The sequence below is a fragment of the Danio rerio genome, chromosome 24, assembly GCF_049306965.1.
Source record: "Danio rerio strain Tuebingen ecotype United States chromosome 24, GRCz12tu, whole genome shotgun sequence".
Classification (NCBI taxonomy): domain Eukaryota; kingdom Metazoa; phylum Chordata; class Actinopteri; order Cypriniformes; family Danionidae; genus Danio; species Danio rerio.
Window position 1 is genome coordinate 17,245,922 of NC_133199.1, and position 24,044 is coordinate 17,269,965.

Sequence of the window (24,044 nt, forward strand, 5' to 3'; positions counted from 1 at the left end):
TACTCAGTTGATTGCTTATGCCGCTCACCTGCGCAGGCTTGCGCTGCCAATTCATTCTTAATTGGCCCGTTCAATACTCTTTCAGACGAGTAGCTTCTGAACCGAACCTCCCAATGCGTGGATTTTACAATCAAATCCACTTATAGTGCTTCCGTTCCCCTCCTCGGGGAACGAAGGGTTACTTTAGTAACCTCGAACGTTCTTTGGAAAGGTGCTTGCAGTATGATGCTAATGTAGTGTCAAAATGGTCTTAAAATGACAATAATATTGTTTATAGCAATAAAATTTGTAGCTATATATCGTACAGAAATAATGTGATATTTTAAAGATATTGGGACAGACCGACAGATTAGTCTATTCTATAGCAGTTTAAAATATTAACTTAATCAACTTTTTCTTGTTGTTTTATACAAGAAGGTGTTTGTTTGCAGGATTATTTATTTATTTATTTCACAGAGATGTGTTGCGGCTGGAAGGGCATCCGCTGCGTAAAAGCTTGCTGGATGGGTTGGCGGTTCATTCCCCGGATTAATAAAGGGACTAAGCCGACAAGAAAATTAATGAATTTATTTATTTATTTATTCATCAAAACTATAATATACAGTCTTAATATGTCATTTAGTTCACTTCTGTCATGAAAGTACTCTATCTGCATTTAAGAATCTTTAAACATTTGTATTGTGAAAAATTTACATTAATATTGCATGTGTATATTACGATTTATGTCTGTGTGCAATTAAAAAAAAATGCAAAAAAATATGAAATAGAAGTATCTATACTTTTTTATTTGCAAACAACGTAATATCATAAATATTTAAAAATGGTTAAATATGCAGAAAAGAAACAGTAAAAGACCTGAGTCACTCCTCAACACTGAGGTGCAAACATACAGATCATCAGCCAGCAGCACAGAAATAATCCATCCTTCCGTCCTCTATGTGTTGTGTCTGAATAGACCAGAAGAGGTGGCATGTCCTGGCAGCTTTTCTAATGTGAATGTGAGTCTCTGAGAGCACTGACACGGGCGGATATAAAGCTTCTGAGGTCAGATACATTCTATTAACCTGGCCATTGCACCTAACGACAGCTCTTATTTACCTGTCGGATCTTTTCGAGCAAAAGAAACAAGCGTATTGTCATGTTCAGTGCCGCTGACAGGGCCGCTATGAATTATTCATCTGCTCATGGTAATACAGCCAGTTCCTCTCTCTTTCTTACCCTCCCTTTTTTTATTTCAGCTTCTAATCAGACCCAGAAATAAGACCTGTTGAATAGAAATGAACCCTAATGCCTCTTTCTGCATGCCTGTTAAGGGATATAAATTACAACTACTCTGTCAATCCAGTCACCATTCCACAAAAAAACGAAAGTCATTTAAATCCTTCAAGACAGATTTAACTTCTCTGAGGACAAATGAAATGTTATTTAGCAGGATAAGGTCGCCAACAACAGAAAATTATTTGATCATTTGTAGTATTGACCATTTCATACATTATCCGGACTAACTGTATGTTATTCTACTGAAGACAAATAAGACATTGTAAAAAGTATTTGTAACTATAAACACTTCAATCTCAAAACATTGCGGCTGTTGATTTGCCGACGACTTGGGTGTTGGTGCTGTAGTATGTGTACACATATACTGTACAGTAGGTGAAAACCATAGGCTGTAAAAGATATGAATGAAGTATCCATGTCGTCACCCATAGATTTCTGAAGAATGCAAATAAAGCTACAAGTAGGCGTGGCCAACTAGCACCATTTTGTTCATGTTTCATCGCTACAAACCGGGGGTAACCAAATAAGGAAGAGGCAGAGAGTGAGCAGAGCTACAGATGCCTGCTAGCATTTTGCTAGGACAAGATTTTCTTTGGGAGAAGCGGTTAATACTTTATTACCTATGACTCATTTGTGTTCTGACCACATGTGCTTGGCTGTACAGTATATCAATAAATGTTTAGTCCTTTAAAAACACTGTTGTAATACATTGAGCCACTAAACATTGTTTTTATGATGTTTTTCTACAAGAGGAAAATGCAAATGACTTTAAAACACTTTACATATAGTCTGTGTTAGTAAATGCAAAGCTATTTATTAAATCCAGGCATAAAATTGTATGATAACGTTTCAGATGAGTGTTCTAGAGCATACAGCTAATCAATCTGTCAGATTCTGGAGTGCATTACATTCATATTATAAATTTATCATAATAAATAAAACAAATACATTTATAAAGATGATATACAAGTATATGAGAATTTAATTCACCTGGGAAATGGAGGTCATGTAAATGGTTTGTGAGCACAATTTTGTGCACACAGCATGCCATATCATCTGATAATTGTAAGAAATAATTTCAGAAAGCAACTGACTGTGTAAAGCCACTTAAAACGAAACAAAAATACAATGTTCAAACACCTATAAACACCCTTTTTTCTGCTGTAAAGTTGGCCATTTTAAAAGTGGGCTCAAAAGAAATCTGCTCTATTATGGAGCCAGGACTAGCAGAATTTTGCAGTTTCCGTTACTTTTCTATTAGCTTTACTAGGGAGAGCGGGAGATTTCTGCTAGGTAAAAACTGAGTATGAGCACAGTACTATGTCCAAAATTATAGTGTTCTGAAACAGTACAAAAAACAGGGGACCTGATACTTTTGCGAAGGATTAATCTCCCATTAGGCCACAGTAGAGGATTTGTGACAATGGAACAACTCAATTAATGCCAACACAGGCTTATTGGGAAAATGTGCTCACGGCGACATTTTTAAGAACCGAGAAATATGTGCTTGCACGAACATATGGCCACATTTTGTGTGTAACATATTTGCTACGTGGCTGTCCCGCTGACTGTTTACCTCTGTATGGACAGCTTCTCCAGTGTGACTGGTTTGCTTGGTAGCTCACTCCAAATGATGCCAGAAATTTGCTTTTAAACACTATTGGTTGGTTTTTAGGGAAGGGGGTGGGTAAGTCAGTCGATATCAAGCTGATATATTATCAGGGCTTAACATTAACACCTGCCAGCCTGCCAAATGCGGGTAGATTCCAGCTGTTGCAGGTTAGACAGAAACCCCCACTATGCACTTTGGCTGGTTGAAAATTATTTTTAAGTGGCCAGAGCTGCCTCATCCCTAAAGATTAGAATTTTAGTTTAGACCATTTGTGCAAATGTGCTCTTAAATCCAAAAAGTAGCAGTATTGATAACTCTTCGAGTGAGCAAAAGAAAACAGCTGAATAACAAATGTAAGAATGATCAGGCACAAGGTGACGTTGTGAGCCAGGCCCAGCTGATGTGATGCACGGGAGTGCTTAAAAGCTCCCGATTCGTTGTTCAAAACAACCGTGTCTGGAAATGTAACTGGTCCGACTGTTTCTCTTTGACATAGATTGGGAAAGCACGGTGCTCGTGCACCCACTGTCTTGTTATTTCAAGAGATCTCCAGCTTTTTTTTTTGTATGCAGCAGCTGTTGCCGCTTTCGCTTTTACCATTCTTTGGCAATTCTTTATTATCAATTAGCGACAAGATGGCAGCGCATACACATTGCAAAGCCTGGCGTCTATCCAGTTTCTGCAGTTTTACAGGATTATTCCTGCTTATTTCGGGTCTGTTCGTGCAGAACAGTAGTGCCTTTACATTGTACACCCGACAGGAGATCTTGGATATTGGTTTGTGCATTCCGGATAGTTTTGGGGTACTCAAACTTGGACTCAGACTCGAGTCCGGACTCCAGTATAGTTTTGATTGGACTCGAACTTGTCACAGTAAACTTTTACTCGGACTTGACTCGGACTTGACTCGGACTTGGACATTTTGGACTCGGAAAATATCACGAGTTCAGCCGAGTCCACATCATTCACAACACAAATTAAGATATTAAAAATTAATAAATAACAGCATGAAACTATAACAAAAGTTTAGCGATCTCTCTGGCTGCATTCCAGCATTTATTTACGGCACCGCACCGGACCTGCAGGTAGCAGCAGCAGCACGTCATCACCTTAAAGGTGTAACCAGAAATAGCCGTAATCACACAATGCGTAGCAGGTGTAGGACTATAATGTCTTCAAAATCAGCAATAATTTGTCTTCTACCGACATGTTGAAAGAAAACAAAGTAAAGTAAGAGCTTATTTACTTGAATTGTATATTCATATCGTAGGGATGATGTTAATACGTACTGGGCGATATTGTTTGGTTGTTTATATTGGTGTCAATATATCCGCAAATAACTGTCAGATTCAAAGTTTCACGCTTTGGCTCTGAGCCAGAGAAAGCTGCGTTCAGCGCTTGATTTAGGTCAGGGCTTCTCAAATCCGCACTCCGTAATATTCAGTTTCCTGTGTGACTCTTGTAATGACATCCCCGCAATCATCCCGTTTCATTTTCCAATACTTCCCCATTATGTTTAATCTTTCTATGAAAAGTAAAAGTACAGTCAACACAGCCGATCTCAAATGTAATAGAACTGCAAGAGCTGTTGAAGAGAATTGTGCTTTTGCTTTATTTTGGCTTGATAGCGCGTTAATATGAATATAAAAACATCTGCATTCTCTTTCTTTCCATTAAAGCTGTGCGTCGATCGTCACAACTTCTAAATCAGTGTAGTCTGCATGCTGACTGACGGACACCTTCCGTAGCCTATAATAAAGTCATCCCAGATCCCAGATCAGCTTCTGATTTTGGGAGGTAGGGTTAGGAGAGTAAAAAGAGTGTGTAAAATTACAGGAATTATATGTTAGGATAGCAAAAATTTTGTAATAATGTTGCTTGGAGTTGCATATTATATTAAGTCAATATAAGCACAATAGATTTAATGTAGATTTATATTCAAATCCAGTCAATATTCAGAATGAATAATCACTGGACTAAGTCCACAAATTCAAGCAATATTATAATCTTTTTAAAGATAGAATGAGGTTTGTGTAAAAATTAATACATAAATAGAATAAATACATTGGAGGGATTAAGTGTGCCTGTGTCCACAATGTGAGTCTTCTGTGTGAGAATAAACATTACTGATTGTGAGCAGCAGTATATATCTGCCCTACATGTTGAATATGCAAGAGACAATCTGATAATGGCACATTTCTGATTTGAAAATAGTCTATTTATATGAAGTCAACGACAGAGTGCAAGAATATGTGTATAACAAAATTAATCATCTCAAAATTTCATTTAGAAATTATTTAGAATTATACATAGTTGTATGCTGATGTCATTGTCTTCTAAATTGAGGACCAGTCTTTTTAGACCTGAATTGTGAACTGTTTTAGACCTAATCTTACCTCCCTGATTCTTCATCCCTCCTTTCTGCTTCATAGCATTTTTAGATAAAATAAGATCACCATCATATTGTTTTAATTTTTGTTTTGTCCACTTGCAAAACTCACTGTGCCGACACTTTAGCATGGAAGGGGGTTACACAGGTTTCACGATGCATAATGGCTGCGTGTTATGTCATTGTGTCCCACAGTTGCAAAAACTTCTTTCTAAGTATTTTGAATGTACACTTGCTTTAATAAAATGAAAGAATGTCCAAGACAAAGCTAATACATTTATTTTGAGTATATGTACACTAGCAGTGGAAATTACTGAAATTCACCTAAAATCTTGCCTAGGCTGTAAGCAAAGACGGGGGAAGTGTGGCGGGCTAAAAACTAAGCTAAAGCTAACACCACACCGGCTCTCTTTACCCAGCATATTCCTCGCCAATGCACAGTCACTGGTGAACAAAATGGATAAAATTCGACTGTGCATCAACCACAGCAAAAGATTATGGAACTGTAATGTCATGGTTTTCACAGAAACATGGCTAAACAGTGGGAGACCAGACAACACTGTATCTCTAACTGAGCACCACACATTCCAAGCAGACAGAACGGCGGATGACTCCGGTAAGACCAGAGGTGAAGGATTATGCATTTATATTAACACAGCTTGGTGCACAAACTCCGTCAACGTTGGGAGACATTGCTCTGTTACCTGGAATTTCTAATGGTTAAATGTAGGCTGTTCTTTTTGCCACGGGAGTTTACCTCCAACATCATAACTGCTGCTTATATTCCTCCTGATGCTGATGACAAGCTTGCTATGAATGAACCATGCAGCCATCAGCAAGCAACAGACTGCCCACCTGGAGGCTGCTTTTATTGTTGCTGGGGATTTTAATCACTCAAACTTAAAGACAGTGCTCCCCAAATTACATCAAAACATTTTTTGCCTCACAAGAGGAAACAAAACATTAGACCATGTTTACACAAATAAGGCTGAAGCATAGGGTGTGACCCCCCTCCCCTACTTGGGTCAATCAGATAATCTTTTTTTTGTTCTTCACCCCCAAGTACTCACCTCTCATCAACTAAAGCCATCAGTGAGGACCATCAAAGTGTAGCCAGCGAGGGTAGACTCTACACTCCAGGACAGGTTTCAACACACAGACTGGAGTATGTTTGCCTCCCAGGACTCCTGTGGCTCTCACACAGACATTGACAGTTACACTTCCTCTGTTCTGGAATACATCAACACCACCATAGACAGTGTTACAACCCAGAAGCAAATCACCACATACCCAAATCAAAAGCCATAGATGAACAAGGAGGTGCGCCTCCTGCTGAAGGCATGCAACACTGCCTTCAAATCAGGGGATGCACAGGCCTACAGCACTTTCAGGGCAAATCTGACAAGGGGCATCAAAAAGGCCAAGCACTGTTACAAGCTAAAGCTAGAGAAGCACTTTTCCAACTCTGATCCCGACGCATGTGGCAGGGCATCCAAGACATCAGCAACTTCAAACCTAGCCAGTCCACACCCACAGCCAATGACTTTTATGCCATCTGGCCACTTAGTGCACTGACAATAATCTGCTCCATAACACCAACAAGACCTAGGAGCTCATTGTGGACTTCAAGAAGGCATGAACAGGTTCGCATGATCCCATCCACATCAATGGGATGGCCATTGAGCCTGTCTCATCCTTCAAGTTTCTGGGGACCCACATCTCAAAGGAAATTTCCTGGACCACCAACACCTCCAGTCTGGTCATGAAGGTACACCAGTGCTTATATTGCTTAAGGCAACTTAAGAAAAAACACCTTTCATAAGCTGTCTTGGTGAACTTCTACCGCTGCACAATAGAAAGCATCCTGACCAACTGCGACACAGTCTGGTATGGAAGCTGCTCTGTTGCTGAGCTTAAGGCACTGCAGCGGGTAGTGAAAACTGCCCAATGCATCACAGGGACCACACTGCCAGCCATAGAGGACATTCAGAAGAAACACTGTCTGCGCACAGCATGCAGTATTCTTAGGGACACCTCTCACCCTGCTCACAGACTGTTTTCTCTCCTGCCTTTAGGTGCTTCAGGCTATATATAGGGTTTTTCTATAACTGCACTTTATAACTTATACCTGTATCCTGGACTTGCAGCAATTGCACTGCTGGTTAGGCCTAAACTGCATTGTTGCATTGTAACTTGTACATGTGTAATGACAATAAAGTTGAATCTAATCTAATTATCGCACAAATAATGTTTTTCATCTGCTTTCTTTTGCTTGCAGTTATTTTTGTTTATATGGTTTAATTACCATCCTTTACAATTACATTTCTTTAATAGGAAATGAACTCTCCATTTATCTATAGTTACCTGATGGTCTGGGACTTGGAACAGACTACTGTGTATAGTTTTAGATAAATGAGAATATTTTTTAAAAAATGTGAATTATTTTGTTTAATTTTTCGAGTGTATCAGCAGAGCTATATTTAGCTTGTTTTGACACATTATTTTTTTTTTCTTTTTTCTTTTTTTGTGGCCAGAGAAAAAAGATAAATCAACAGTGTTGAGCCCTAAAAAGTCAAGTGAAATAAAAAAAAAAAAAGTTAAGCAGCATTTGGACATAACACATAATTTAAATCAATCAAACATTTAAATTTTGCAAATATATTTTCCTCAACAACAAAATTGTGGCAGGGGAAAACGGCGAGTAACTAGTAACATTGGAAAACTGCTAATTACAGTGGCTGGTGATCAAAAAAGTTAATGTCAAGCCCTGTATATTATGACAGCCAAGTGGCTTCTCTTACCGGCATGCATTTGTGAAAGTAGTTTGAAAGTACTGTAGCTGTAGTTTATGTCATATTGACATGGTATAGTTATAATTAATGCTGGATTCAAATTCAAAATGATTTTAATATTTCATTTTGTTGTGTGTGTGTGTGTGTGTGTGTGTGTGTGTGTGTGTGTGTGTGTGACTTCAGAGTTATCTGGTTCTTATGAAATTGTAATAAATGTTGTTTAAAAAATGTTTATGGAACATTTTATTTCTGTAACATTTGTCATTTTTTTAATGTTCTAAACATCAAAATGAACATTGTAATAGCATTGGCAAATTGTATAGTAAAACAATTGCAATAGATGAGGATGAGTAAATGACTAGCTAATTTTTTTCTTGCAGCTTCAGAATGATCTGGTCTTCAAAAGTGATATCAATAAATTACAAAAAAAAAAATATTTATAAATAAAACTCCTTTCAGTTTTGAACATTAAATTTCATTTGACATTTTCAAAAGTTGGAACTGAAACACCTTAGAGCACAGGTGTCAAACTCAGTTCCAAAAGGGCCGCAGCTCTGCACAGTTTAGTTGCAACCCTAATTAAACACACCTGATCAAACTAATTGAGTCCTTCAGGCATGTTTGAAACCTACAGGTAAGTGTGTTGGAACAGGGTTGGAACTAAACTGTGCAGAGCTTTGGCCCTCCAGGAATTGAGTTTGACTCCCCTGCCTTAGAGCATAAAATAACAATAGTTTAGAACATTCAAAACTGCCAATTGGTAATCGTATTAGAAATGCACAAAAAATTATTTTGTAAAATGAGAGAGGGCTACCATCGGTTTCCACTGTATTACAAAGATATTTCTCAAAATTCTGAATGCTCAAAGAATCTTTTTGGGTAATTAAATCCAAAAGAGAAGAAGCTTTCTGCCAAACTTCTGCTTCAGGACAGGTACTGTGAAAACAACAACTTTATCTCATTTAAATGGGACTTTAAGGAATTAGTGTCTCATTCACACAAGTGCCACTTGCCCTTTAAAGACCTCCTCCTTTCCTCCGTCTGCGAGTCCAGCAGAACTGTTCAATATTTCTCTGAAGAAAGATCTCTCAAGATGGCTAAAATCAATAACCTCTTTCACACCACATTCATCCTCTTGTTTGCATTTGCCTCATCAGCAATAGCGAAACTGATCATCACCCCCTGCTTGGATCTACTCGTAACTCTACTGTAGTTGTTAAAATCTTGGTTTGCATATGGTGGCATTTTGAAATCTAAGCCGTTATTAATTTTAGTACAATATATAATCATATATTTATAATAATATTTTTATGAAAATAAAACGTTCTATATTAATGTGGACCCCTCTGCTGATGGCTGCATTCCCCAATAGCATCATAAGATAGGTAAAATGATTGTTCTACTGATCTTAATGTCACAGTCTGTTTCCCAAAAGCATCATAACTTAAGTAGCACTTAAAAATCATTGCAGATCTACAAGTGCTCTTGAGTAATTTTGTTAAATCCCTATGAACAACATAAGACAGAGTTACGAGGCCATAGTAGGACAAACAGCAGATTACACATTTCACCTTATAGCTACAGTTGATTGTTAAGAATTTGCACTTACCTACTAGTGATTTGCACTTACCTACTCAGATGTGAACAACAGCATGGATTGCAGTTAGAGCTAGATAGAGAAGCACTTAGCAAATAGGAAAGAGTGCAATGTTTAAACATACAATTTAATAGGCAGTAAAAGATACATATGAGCAAATATTAGCCAAGTATTTCACTTACTTGACAAGGAATGAGTAGAACAAGCATGACTGCTGTCAAGAAATTCGCCACAAACACCTTTTATACCTGAGACATTTTTTTTTTCTTCTGCTTGATTTGTTATAACTTTTAGCAGTCTGTAAGGGCCAGACTTACAGAACAGAATAGAACATTTGAACAGTGCTATTGCGAGAACAGTGCAATTACAAAACAGGTTTGATGGGCTCGGAATTTTCTGCGGATGAATTACAGACAAAGCACAAATCAAAGAAAAAAAGTATAACATCTCCTTTACATATAGACCAACACAAAATGTAAGCATAAATAGCAGCAAATAAGCTGAGCTGATGCTCCAAAGGTGCAGGTGATCTACTCTAAGGCATGGTGCAATGTTGTCATTGTTTTGTATTGTTTTTTATCCACTTTGTTAATTTATCATGAAACACTCTTTTCAGGAGTTAACACTTAGCTGATGATTGATAATAAAGATTGTTTGGCATGTTGTTCCGGGAGAGAGTACTTAGCTTTCAAGCCCTGGGCTCCCTCCCATTGGTAGGGCGAGAGGGAAGTTTGAACTCGGATAGATTTCAATAAACTCCCCCGATTTATTTCTGGCAAATGACAGATATAGGAAGGCTAAGGAGAGATGTACAGCTTGCTAGGAGCTTGGCTATGGTATCGATTTGGTATGTTCAATTTAATTAGGTTGCGTGTTTTTTGGACAGTATGAGGAATCTGTGGAACAGGGGGAAAACTCACACAAACACGGGGAGAATGAGCAAACTCTGCACAGAAATGTTGACTGGTTTTGGTGGGGACTTTAACCAGAGATAATTTTGCTGTGAGGCAACAGTGCTGATCACTGGACCACCATGTTGTCCACCTGGAAAGGAGGGGAAGTAGGGGTGGGTGGGGGTGATTCTTCAAGATAAAGATACTGAGATTTAAAAAAAAAAAAAAAAAAAAAAACTCTGGTTATTTTTAGTGACTTGGGAATCATCTGATTGGTGAATCAATCGTGAACTGATGCAGGACCAGTTGTGAACAATCATAAGCACATGATCCTCTCGAAATTAGTTCAAAAATAAACTTCACTAATTAAAGGCTTTGATTGTACTTGTACTATTGTAGTTTTTTTTTTTTTTTTAATGAATTGATAAATGAAATCCAGTAATTAGAAGTAAAGAAAAAAAGGAAATTGAAATTGTACAAATATAAACTTTATTATTCTTTTTATAATTAACTGATGAATGAAATAATTAGAAGTGATGAAATAAATAAATAAAATGCACAATTAAGTTACTTGCCAGAACAAAAAGGGAAAAAATAAATGAATAAGAGGAATGTAGAAATAATGTAGGAAATATACTTCAAAGACTGGGAAAAATAGGGATCAAAGTCCCTTTCAAGGTAAGTCACTTGGTGGCCAAATTTGGAATGCCTTCAGGCAGTTCATCCAAAACCAAAGCCCTATTTAAATGAATAGGGAAATACTAAAATCTTGAAAACCTATTACATATTTCAGATCAGTAGCAAACTCTGAAGTGACCTGCCCCATTATTATTGTTTAAACACTAAGGTCCTTTGAAACACAAAATTGTTATTTCCAGTTTGTTTCGCCTACTGCACATTGGCACACCAAAATTTTAAATGGTAATAAGAATATAACACTAGGAGAACAGTGACCATAGAATCCAACATTGGAAGGACATGAGATGTGATGGGTTTTGAAGTAATTTCTTCCATGAAAATCATCACAGGTACATAGTAGAAGTATATGTAAATGACAGGGCTTGACAAACCTAACAAGCAAATCTGTGCAGACCCCTCCCCCTAAAGACAAGAGTGTCTGTAAATCTTGCGACAAGAATGCGGGATTATATTCACTGTGCTGGCCATACGGAGTGCTGCACTTTTTCTCATTCATAGTAATATAGGTAAAAGGTATAGGGCATTTTAATGTCTCATGTTTTTTTTTTTTTTTTTTTTAACTTAAAGGTCTCATGAAGTGCTTTAAAATGTTTTTTTTTGTTTAATGTAGGACCCAATTTCAACTGAAACATGAAGACAGGGTAGAACACAGAGTAGCCCTTGCATCTAAACAAAAAAACTGTGTTACTGTGAAAGCTCTGCCAGTGAGAGTGGTTGAGCTCAAGCACATTTTGAAGAGCATTACTATAGAGGATTGGATATGATTTCATTGGGACTTTAAGTTTTTTTTACAGCCTTTTGCCATGCCTCAGTCTGTGTGCATGTGCTTTATTTAGACTTGGCTTGATTGCTAATCCACATAAGACGATGATTATTGGGTTCTATTTCAGCACTTCACAAATGGACGGCGGCTCCTAAGTAGCACATGGAATGCCTTTTTGCACATTCAAGTGACATGCATTTGTGGGAAATGTATGAGAAATATCAGCCTAGCATGTTGACAACACTAAGAGCTAATAAGCTAATAATAAGAGCAATACATTGTAAGTGAGAAACACTAATCAGGTTATACAGCTGAATTGATCAGTTTTGCAGTGGTTGATCATTCGCCTGATGGTTATGTGTTCAGTCACTGTGACTGTTGTCATCTGTTTTGTTCAGATATCCTCTTCTCTATATCATGTGTTTACTATATTAATCCAAACCCGTTGAAGTAACTTACAATCATTCATTCATTCATTTTCTTTTCAGCTTAGTCCCTTTATTAATCTGGGGTCGCCACAGTGGAATGAACCGCCAACTTATCAACCACGTTTTATGCAACGGATGCCCTTTCAGCCGCAACCCATCTCTGGGAAGTAACTTGACATACAAAACAATAAAGACATACAAAACACAATAATTTATTATTTCTTTCATTCACTCTTATTTGTATAGTTAATTTGTAAAATGTTTCTTGTTTTATCACATTAAATTCAGAGTTAGGCAAATTGCCCGAGTTATACCAATGACGTTTTTGATTCAAATTTGTGAGGAAAAACTAAAATTGTGAAATGCCTATAGTAGTTTGCATCAATGGATATTAGCAGTTTGTTTGTGACTCCCATAATAAAACTCTCGATACTGAATGTTTCGCCAGTTACTAATAATAACTTTTAACAATAAACAGAAAGGTGGAAATATGGATTATTGATTTATTGGCTATCTAGAACTCACTATATTTTAAGTTGTGACAGGAGAATTTACATCTTTTTTTAATTACAATTAATTAACTTGTTTGTTGGGGTTGTACTTTAGTTAATATGTTGCTTATATCTTAAATTGTAAAATGTATATATAAAGTAAATAAGTCAAATATCTATTGTTTTATTTTAATACCTAATATGTAATTCTTTCACCATTTTCATTGTATAATAGATCATATTTTTGGTTGATTAATTATTAAATTAGCTTTCCACTTATGTAAATAATTAGTAAAACATCTTTAAAGTTACCATTTAAATGAATAACTATTAATAATTGTTAATAATTGTTAATAAAATTAAGAATCGTTTATACAGATGTAACGAATATAGCCGATCAGACACATAATTATTTTGCTTTTATTCAGCAAATGCATCAGCCAACACAGCACCAACTTCTGCATAGGAAAAGTCTGGATGGTCAGTTGTAACCCAATCACAAGGTATTTACGACACAAAGGAATATGGTCAGAACTGGACACAGAGAAAATTTCTATAAGCACCTTGCTTAAGACTTATGTTTTAATGTAAACTTTTATTCTCTCTTTGAGAAGTTTATTTATAAACTAATTTAGAGGGGATCACGTTATTATAATTGAACACTACTGGTTCTGCATTAGCTACTGTAGCGAGCCATGTAATACCACGTCGCCCTGGGCACAAATCCACACCAGCTGGATCTCTCATCAACCTCGGATCGCTCACAGCTGGACCTCATCAGCCAGGGAGAGATATAAGCCAGCCCCACACAGAAGGAGACGAGCTTCATTTCAGATGACTCCCTGCGCTAACGCTTGTCTCTCTCTGTCTCTCCCACAGCCGAATCCAGCTCGTGACCGATCCAACACCATCCCTCTCACCAGTCTTCACCTTCTCCCCGGAGCACCTGAGCACGCACCTCTAAGAAGAGCACTCATTCACCCCTTTATCACTTGTAAATAAAAGCACCCTCCGGGGCATTGTTTGTAACTTCATCTACGGTGTGTGTGTTTTCCCTCTGCCTCGCTACAACTGGTGGAGAATGCGGGCATTGCAGAGGGAAAAATTCAGAAGAAACACTCACCATTAAGTAGAAAATAACCGCTGAATTTTTCTCTGTGTTTGTTACAGACAGGCATCCGCTCTCTCTCTCTCCCACGCTTCCTCTTACTCGGCTGTCAACATCCCGTCGCCATGTCGGTGGAAGAGGTACTACTCCACCTAGCGGAGATCTCCAGGAAACAGAATTCCATCTCTGAGCAGCTTACAGCCAGACAGGATCGACTGGAACAGCAGCTCCGCCAGGCGGCCAGACACCATCCGACTCCCGAAGTGAGTGCGCATCATCATCTCACTAAACTCAGCGACCTGGATGATATTGACGCTTATTTACATACCTTTGAGGTTATTGCCGAGAGAGAAGGCTGGCCAAAAGAAAACTGGGCGAGAATGTTGGCTCCGTTTCTCACAGGAGAAGCGCAACGAGCATATTTTTCACTAGAGACACCTAAAAATGAAGATTACAAAGCGTTAAAAAAGGAAATATTAGCCAGAATGGGGCTATCCACAATCAGCGCAGCCCAACAGTTTTCCCAGTGGTCTTACGACGAGAAACAACCAGTGAGAGCGCAAGCAGCTCAACTTTCTCGCCTGGGAAGGCTATGGTTATTGGGAGGAGATCCCTCGGCGGTCCAGGTCGCTGAGAAGGTGATCATCGAGAAGATGATGCGTGCGTTACCCCGACGTTTGCGAACACTCACCAGCATGCGAAATCCTGAGTCACTGGCCACCTTGGTGGAAGCGATCGAGCTGGCTGAAGCTCACATCGCCAGAGATAATGGGGAGAGAGCGGCTCTGCCACCCCGGAGGGTAAGTGCGCCTTGGCGACCGGTGGAGGGCACAGCGCGACCAGGCGGCAGACCAGCGGTCCCCAGCCCGATGGACGAGCCGATGCCCACCGAGCCGACGACGCACTCGACCCCGGCCTGGACAGCAGGGTGCGCGGTTCACCGCAATATCCCTCCCGAAGCTCCCACCCATAAAGTCCAACTAGAGGGAAAAACACAAACGGCCACCTTAGACACAGGAAGCGCCATCACTCTGGTTCACCCGAAGACTTTGAAGTACCGCCAAGAAAGTAAAAGCCTTATTCCAATCACGTGTGTACACGGTGATACCCGGCACATACCCACCCGATGGCTGGACATCTGGGAGCGGCCAACACGGTGAAAAGGATCCGCGATCGTTTCCATTGGCCGGGGCTAGACGGGGAAGTAAAGAGGTATTGCCAGGCATGTGACATCTGCCAGAGAACGTCTCCCCAACGACCACCCCCCAGCCCTCTAATACCACTACCCATCATCGATGTGCCTTTCACCCGAATTGGTATGGACTTGGTAGGGCCTTTGCCGAAGTCGGCCCGGGGACATGAGCACATCCTTGTTATCCTCGATTATGCCACCAGATACCCTGAAGCGATTCCCCTGAGGAAAGCCACGTCATCGGCCATCGCGAAGGAGCTGTTTCTGCTATGCAGTCGAGTGGGAATCCCAACGGAGATACTGACCGACCAGGGCACCCCCTTCATGTCCCGGTTGATGGCAGACCTCTGTCACCTACTCAAGGTAAAACAGCTAAAAACCTCTGTATATCATCCACAGACGGACGGCCTTGTCGAGCGCTTTAACAAGACTCTGAAGCAGATGCTCCGACGGGTGGTGGCAGAGGACGGGCGCGACTGGGACCTCATGATCCCGTACGTGTTATTCGGTATCAGGGAAGTCCCCCAGGCCTCCACAGGATTTACCCCCTTCGAACTGCTGTTTGGCCGCCAACCCCGAGGCCTATTGGATGTGGCTCGTCAAGCCTGGGAACAGGAACCAGCCCCCCAGCGGTCGGTGATTGAACACGTACGGGACATGAGAGAACGCATCGACAAAATCATGCCCATCGTCAAACAACACCTGACCGAAGCCCAGCGCGCCCAGCAGAGATTGTATAACCGGCCCGCCCAACCCAGAGAGTTCCACCCAGGGGACAAGGTGATGATACTCATACCTACCACAACGTCGAAGTTCCTCGCATCCTGGAAGGGACCATACACCGTGGTAGAAAGGGTAGGGCCGGTAAATTATCGAGTCCGTCAGCCGGGACGAAGACGGGAAGAACAACTTTACCACGTTAATCTCATGAAGAAGTGGGTTGCAGCTCCAGGTCATCTCGTTGCCTTCGCTGAAGAAACTCTTCCCGTTGTCCACATTGGTGAGCAACTCTCACCAAACCAGAAGGCGGAGCTGCAAGCCTTGGTTGGTCAGTTCAAGGATGTGTTCTCGGAGAAACCGGGCCGAACCTCCATCATCCAACACAACATTATCACTCCTCCTGGCACCATCGTCCGGCAAAGGCCTTATCGAGTTCCAGAGGCTCGCAGGCTGGCTATCGACGAGGAGATCCAGAAGATGAGAAGGTTAGGCATCATCGAACCATCCCGTAGCCCGTGGTCCAGCCCAATAGTGATGGTCCCCAAACCCGATGGCACCCTCCGTTTCTGCAACGACTTCAGGAAACTCAATGAGATCTCCAAGTTCGACGGATACCCCATGCCTCGGGTGGACGAGCTGCTGGATAGGCTGGGTGGAGCCCGATTTATCTCCACCATCGACCTCACCAAAGGCTACTGGCAGTTACCACTTAGTGAAGACGCCAAGGAGAAAACCGCCTTCTCCACACCCGGTGGGCACTGGCAATACCGGGTTCTTCCCTTCGGGCTCCACGGGGCCCCAGCCACATTCCAAAGAATGATGGACATCCTGCTGAGGCCCCACCAGCCATATGCAGCAGCCTACCTGGACGACCTTATCGTCCACTCAGAGTCATGGGAAGAACACCTATCCCGGTTACGGAGGGTGCTCTTAGATCTTCGACGGGCTGGGCTCACAGCTAATCCCAAGAAATGCCACCTGGGTCTAGCCGAAGCCAGATACCTCGGGTTCCACATTGGACGAGGTCTCATACAGCCACAGCAAAACAAGGTCAAGGCACTACAGGAAACTCCACAACCCACCACAAAGACCCAGGTACGTGCATTTCTGGGGTTAGCGGGCTACTATAGATGTTTCATACCTAACTTCTCATCCATAGCCAGCCCTTTGACAGACCTGACCAGAAAGGGGCAGCCGGAGAGGATAAGATGGACCAAGGAAGCCGACGATGCGTTCCGAGCCCTAAAGAAGTCCCTCACGTCCTCACCGGTACTGCACGCACCTGACTTCGGCTGCCCCTTCATTCTACAGACGGATGCTTCCGACTCGGGCCTGGGCGCGGTCCTCTCCCAGGTCCATGGCGATGAGGAACATCCCATAATGTACGTGAGTCGGAAGCTGACCCCCGCAGAGACCCGCTACGCAACGGTGGAGAAGGAGGCCCTGGCGATCAAGTGGGCAATCCTGGAGCTAAGGTACTATCTCCTTGGCAGGAAATTCACTCTGGTGACCGACCACGCCCCGCTACAATGGATGGCGACAGCGAAGAACAACAACGCTCGGGTCACCAGGTGGTTCCTGTCGCTCCAGGATTTCAACTTCGACGTACAACATCGAGCCGGGGCCTCCCACGGAAACGCAGACGGACTCTCACGGCTCTGGTCAGGATGGGCAGGTCTGTCGAAACATTCTACCCCCCCTCTCAATACACTGCTCTTCCTTCGCAGGACACCCAGGACCAGGACGACGCTAAGGGGGGGGGAATGTAGCGAGCCATGTAATACCACGTCGCCCTGGGCACAAATCCACACCAGCTGGATCTCTCATCAACCTCGGATCGCTCACAGCTGGACCTCATCAGCCAGGGAGAGATATAAGCCAGCCCCACACAGAAGGAGACGAGCTTCATTTCAGATGACTCCCTGCGCTAACGCTTGTCTCTCTCTGTCTCTCCCACAGCCGAATCCAGCTCGTGACCGATCCAACACCATCCCTCTCACCAGTCTTCACCTTCTCCCCGGAGCACCTGAGCACGCACCTCTAAGAAGAGCACTCATTCACCCCTTTATCACTTGTAAATAAAAGCACCCTCCGGGGCATTGTTTGTAACTTCATCTACGGTGTGTGTGTTTTCCCTCTGCCTCGCTACACTACGTATGATTAACCAATCATCCCAGTCCTAACCCACTATAAAGAGACAAGGTGTCTTACTACAGCCATCTTCAATTTGAAGAATACACTGCTCCGCACATCTCAACCTATAACTTCAAACTGCCTTACACAACGCAATCTCTGTGACTTCAACCCAATTCTCCAACAAGATCACAGTCAAAACTCGATCACCGTCCACAAACTCCACCTAAACTCTCAAGCTGCTGGCGATCCAAGCAGAACTCTCACCACTCTTCTAGTGGAGCACCCGCGGTAACGTACATAACACATTTTAAAGGGAAGCTTAGCAAACTACAACAAAGATCACATATTTTTCTTTTGAAAGACGAATCTAGCGCGAATAGAATGACTCACTTCTGAAGTAAGGGTCCAGGCAATCCAATCCTTAAAACATGAGTCCACAACTTATTCATAGGTTGATAAACATCCATGTTAATCATCCAAACTACTCGCTGCAGTGGGTTCAATATAGCAGCGACTCCAGTCATAACACTAGTGATTTGGTCAAAAATATGGCCGCTGGCCTTTTTTGCACCTTTGATTGACACTTCTTTGAGCCAATAGCTGAAAGAAGTGTCACCATCCAATAAGCTCTTTCTTGACAAGCTCATGAATGGACTCTGTGGCAAAGGTATGCGTTCGAAACTGCATAATTCTCTATTATTAGGTATGGAAAAAACAGTAGGCGAGCGATTGAGTATGTTTGAATCCCCAATGTTAAAAGGGTAGGCAAGGAATACCTCAATCTTTGCGAGATTTGGCCAAACGTTTACTTAATTTGCCTAGATGTGTGCATACTCAACTACAACATAATGGGAGAAAACAGTACTTGAAGAAAGAAGTATGTTTGAAACTTGAGTAATCATAAATGTGTAGGCGAGAAATCCCTGGATTTTCTACTGCTTCAGCCCAGACTCCAGAGTGTTTTCAGATGGTTACTTATCTCTCCCAGGAGGCTATGGGAAAGCATTCGACACGGAGAAGTAGAAGCAGGAGAAAAGGAAAAACCATAATATTGAGAAAAAATGGGATGCGGACGCTTTGAAACGTAAGTTATTGGAAAGCAAAGAGATGCTCCCCAAAGATAAATCGCATGTTTTGAGCTAACGTTAATGTACAGTAAACTGTAGAGTTGCTGAAAGAGTAAAGATGATTTATAGTAACGTTATGTTTGTTTTATTTTGCTCTAAAACATAATTATGTTGGAACTTTAGGCACATAACTTTACACTTCAAACGTGAATTTACATAAACAAACAGACGATTGTTAAATGTCTGACATAAATATAAGAGAAGTGTTTCAGATCAGCAAATGACAACATTTTTAACGTGGCTTTGTACGCGATATGAGAATATAGCGAGTTAACCTGATACAGTACAAGCGGTTATAGGTAACAAATCACAACTAAATACATTTGCAAGCTAGAGTAAACGAGGCAACAACTTTGCTTGCACGTACTCAGACTTGAGAAATGGAGGAAAAAACTGATCCATGTCCTGACATGTTCATCAGTACACCTTGCTGATTCTTCCTTTAACAAACGGCAGATGAAGTCTTCTTTGTAGCATGTGGTTTCCAGAAGTTTCCAGTATCTTCCAACTGCCCAAGGCTGGGTTATAATGCTAAGGTTTCATCTTTGGGTAGAGACTCAATAATATTCATCTGCAGTGTGACTTCAATCGACTGGCATGTTTGTGTGTGTGTGTGTGTGTGTGTGTGTGTGTGTGTGTTTGTGTGTGTGTGTGGGGGTTTCAGTGTTAGAGGGCAGGGCCGCAGGTTTCAAATCTCCCGGGTTAAATTGGTTTCGTTATTACGTCATGGCGAAACACCTAATGACTCGTAAACAAGACAACTCGTTTAAAGCACTGTGCGTCGACTTTTTTATAGATGAATTAACAGTTTTAAATGCTGTACAATTACAGATTTAAGCCATAGCTGGATATTTCACTTCACTTAAATCTGTGTTACACACTATATGGAAGGGCATTTTTAAAAACCCATAATATGGGTTCTTTAACTCTACCGCAGCTAAAAAAGCTCATAGACAGTTCATGTTTGATGTCCTTTTGAAGCTAATTTGGTGTACTGAAAGATTGTTAACATTTTATGTTAATAGGAGTGCAACATATTAACATTCAAGTTTACATCAAAATACATGTGCAAATCACTACACTTCTGAACAAAGGACTATAAAGCATGTCTCAGGGAAGTTTAACTTTTGATTGGTTAACTTGGCCCTGGAGAGTGGGTACAGACCATCCTTATAAAAGCTTGTGCCTAAGGCCATTGCCCTAAGACCCAAAAAAAGACCAAAATACCTAAGAAGAGGGAGACGTAAACAGAGAACAGAGACCTAAGCAGAGAAACCTCCAAGAAAGCAAAAACCCAAGAAACAGGAAACCCCAGAGACCTAGAAACCTTGGGCAGGAGAAAGGTTTGAACCCAGAGGACTCCAGGGAGCAGGCGGGGACCCAGATGAAATGGGCTAATCACACAGCTCAGACATTCCCAACTTTGATACCTTCTTTTCCATCGAGAGTAAACATTAGTTAAGTTTAGTGTGCCAAAAACCATTAGTCTTCACGACTCGCACTGTTGCCGCTTCAAACTTGAAACGACCGACTCTACCCCACTCCAAGCCTCGCAAGGACAAAGAACAGCCAGCCAGCCATGTGCTCAACAGAGGAAGCTTCTTCACATCACACAAGGAATGCAAGTAACACTTCCATCTCAACTGGTGTGAACTAAATGCAAATGCTTAAAGAGACAAAAGGGTTAACTGGATTAGTTTTGGTTTGCTTGGTTTGGTCTAATAAAATAGGTTTTCCATCATTACATTCTCTCAACCTCTTACTTTACTTTTTTTACTCTTCTCTACACTTGTATAGTTTCTGTTAGATTAGTCAATAAAGTTTAATGTTGTATAAAGAAAGGTACATGTGCATAGTTATGAATGTAATGTCTTAAACTTCAATCTTGCTACCCTGCTTAAACATAAATGGGTTTTTATTTTGATAGCAACAGCCAAAATTAAAGTCAACTGTCCGTTCGATTGATCACTGGACGATTCGTTTGTTTGGATTTAAAAAGTCGATTCTTTTGAAGCCCCGTTCAAATGAATCTTCTTCTTCCCTTTAAGCTAATTCTCTACAGTATTAAGGGTGGAGAACACAATGGAAGTTTGCCTTGAGCAAATTTGCTACACAGACACTGTCATTTAATTATTTATAATGATTTACAAATTATTATAAAAATATTAATAATAATAGTAATAATAATAATAATAATAATAGGGGCGAGGCAGTGGCGCAGTAGGTTGTGCTGTCGCCTTACAGCAAGAAGGTCGCTGGGTCGCTGGTTCGAACTCGGCTCAGTTGACGTTTCTGTGTGCAGTTTGCATGTTCTCCCTGCCTTCGCATGGGTTTCCTCCGGGTACTCCGGTTTCCCCCACAGTCCAAAGACATGCGGTACAGGTGAATTGGGTAAGCTATTGTCCGTAGTGTATGAGTGTGTGTGTGGATGTTTCCCAGAGATGGGTTGCGGCTGGAAGGGCATCCTCTGTGTAAAAACTTGCTGGATAAGTTGGCGGTTCATTCCACTGTGGCGACCCCGGATAAATAAAGGGACTAAGCCGACAAGAAAATTAATGAATGAATGAATAATAACAACAATAATGATAATAATAATAATAATAATAATAATAATAATAATAATAATTATTATTATTATTATTATTATTATTATTATGTAGAATTATTATTATTATTGTTGTTATTATTTTTATTATTATTATTATTATTTACTTATTAAATATTTACTTGTTTATTATATTACTGGATTTTTCACATTGTTATAATACTTTATCATCAATCAATTTAAAACAAGAATTTTTGTCTGGTTGTGTTGATTCTCACATTAAAGAAAACTGTACATTTCATTCAATTATTTACTTTTCGGCTTAGTCCCTGTATATATCTGGGGTTGCCACAGCGGAATGAACCGCCAACTTATCCAGCACATTTTTTTTTTTATGCAGCGGATGTCCTTCCAGCCACAATCCATCACTGGGAAACATCCATTCACACTCATACACTATGGACAATTTAGCTTACCCAATTTACTTACCACATGTCTTTGGACTTGCGGGGGAAACTGGAGCACCCAGAGAAAACCCACTTGAACACAGGGAGAACATGCAAACTCCACACAGAAATGCCAACTGACCCAGCCGAGGCTTGAACCAGCGACTTTCTTGCTGAACTGTTCATGTTATGGTTGTAAATAAAATAAATCCTGACTATTTTCTAAATAGTGCAAAGATTCAGCTTGTGTTTTGTTTGGTAAACATGCAGTAAAAACAGTGTGTGCGAGTTTCCATTTTCCCATTGTTAATAAGGCAGACTCACCCCCTGAGGTTCCTCCTGATGCTCAGATCCCTTATTATAATTGCTTTGTTGTAGCTGTGAAATCTGCTCAGAAATCGTGTCACCTCTTTCCACTGATTCTAATGCGGCATTCCACCATATCAAGCCATGCGTAACACTTCTTTTTTTTTCCAAGTGCTTCCCCCCACTGCATGCAAAACGTAATAACGTACTGAAGAAATCCCCATAAAAGGCAGCTATTCAATGCAACATGAAAAAAGTGATGTTAAAGCTGAATTTGTCTTCCATGCTGCATGGCTCCCCTGAAATTGCCCCAACACTTCACATGGCAGTTTAATGGAAAGTGTCAGCCTGGTAAACGCCTCCTCACCACTGCAGAATAAACTAGTACACGCACTCAAGCATGACTGCAAGTGTCATCGAATGATGGCGGTGAAGAAAAAAGCATACATGATGAAATCACAGAACTATCTGATAGGAGACATGAATGTGCCTAGAGTGTTGGATATTGTTTGGTGGAAGCAGGTCATATTTGAGCGTGATTTAGAGCTTTATGTCATTGAATGTTTATCAAGCTTTAATTAATAATTCATAAATAATTCATAAATAGTCTTTTTTTTCTTCAGGTTTCCATTTTTTTTAGTTATTTATTTTATCACAAAAATCAAACAATATGTAATGGCTTCTATTTGATAACAGCAAGTACATTTATATGGACACCAATAATCCGATTTTTATCCGATTAAGACAATACTCTGATTAAGAGTCTACCATGTAAACAACAATTTTTGATTAACTTAATCTTACTAAAATTATCATCAAATTATCAAACAAAACAGAAATCTAATTAAGACGTGGAGTATGCCAATTTTAGTCACATTTTTGAAGTGCAGTACAGACACCACAGTCAAACTATTACCGTCATGTAGGACTTTTCACCACAAGATTTTCCTTACACATGGCTGTTTGACACTATTCTCTGCACCTACCAAATCAGTAGAACTGCAGACACACACATATCGCGAAATGCAAATTTATTTATTTTTTTTCATGCATCGTGCGGTATCAAATTCCATTAAAACAACACAGTTGTTCATACTTCCAGAAGTTCATACTCGCATCTCGTTTGTCAAAGGGGAACCAAGCGAAATACTGTGAAACTCCAGAGGAAATATGAATAGCGTGGTGACACAATCATGTTAATCGAATTATGTGCTAATACATGTATGTAACAAAAGGGATCAAAAAAGGAACATTCAAAAAGTATCTCATGTAAACATACTAATCCTATTATTGTCTTATTCAAATACTGATGTCCATGTAAACATAGTCATTGTAGTGCACTTTAGTTTTCCAGAAAAACACACACTCACATTTGTGTATGTAGTTTATGAGGACTCTCTATATGTGTAATGTATTTTATACTTAAAAAAAAAAAATGTTCTTATTAGAAGAGTTACCTCTAAGTGCCATCTGAAATGTTCTTCCATGAACATTTTTCTCAGACTTACAGTATGTGTTAAGG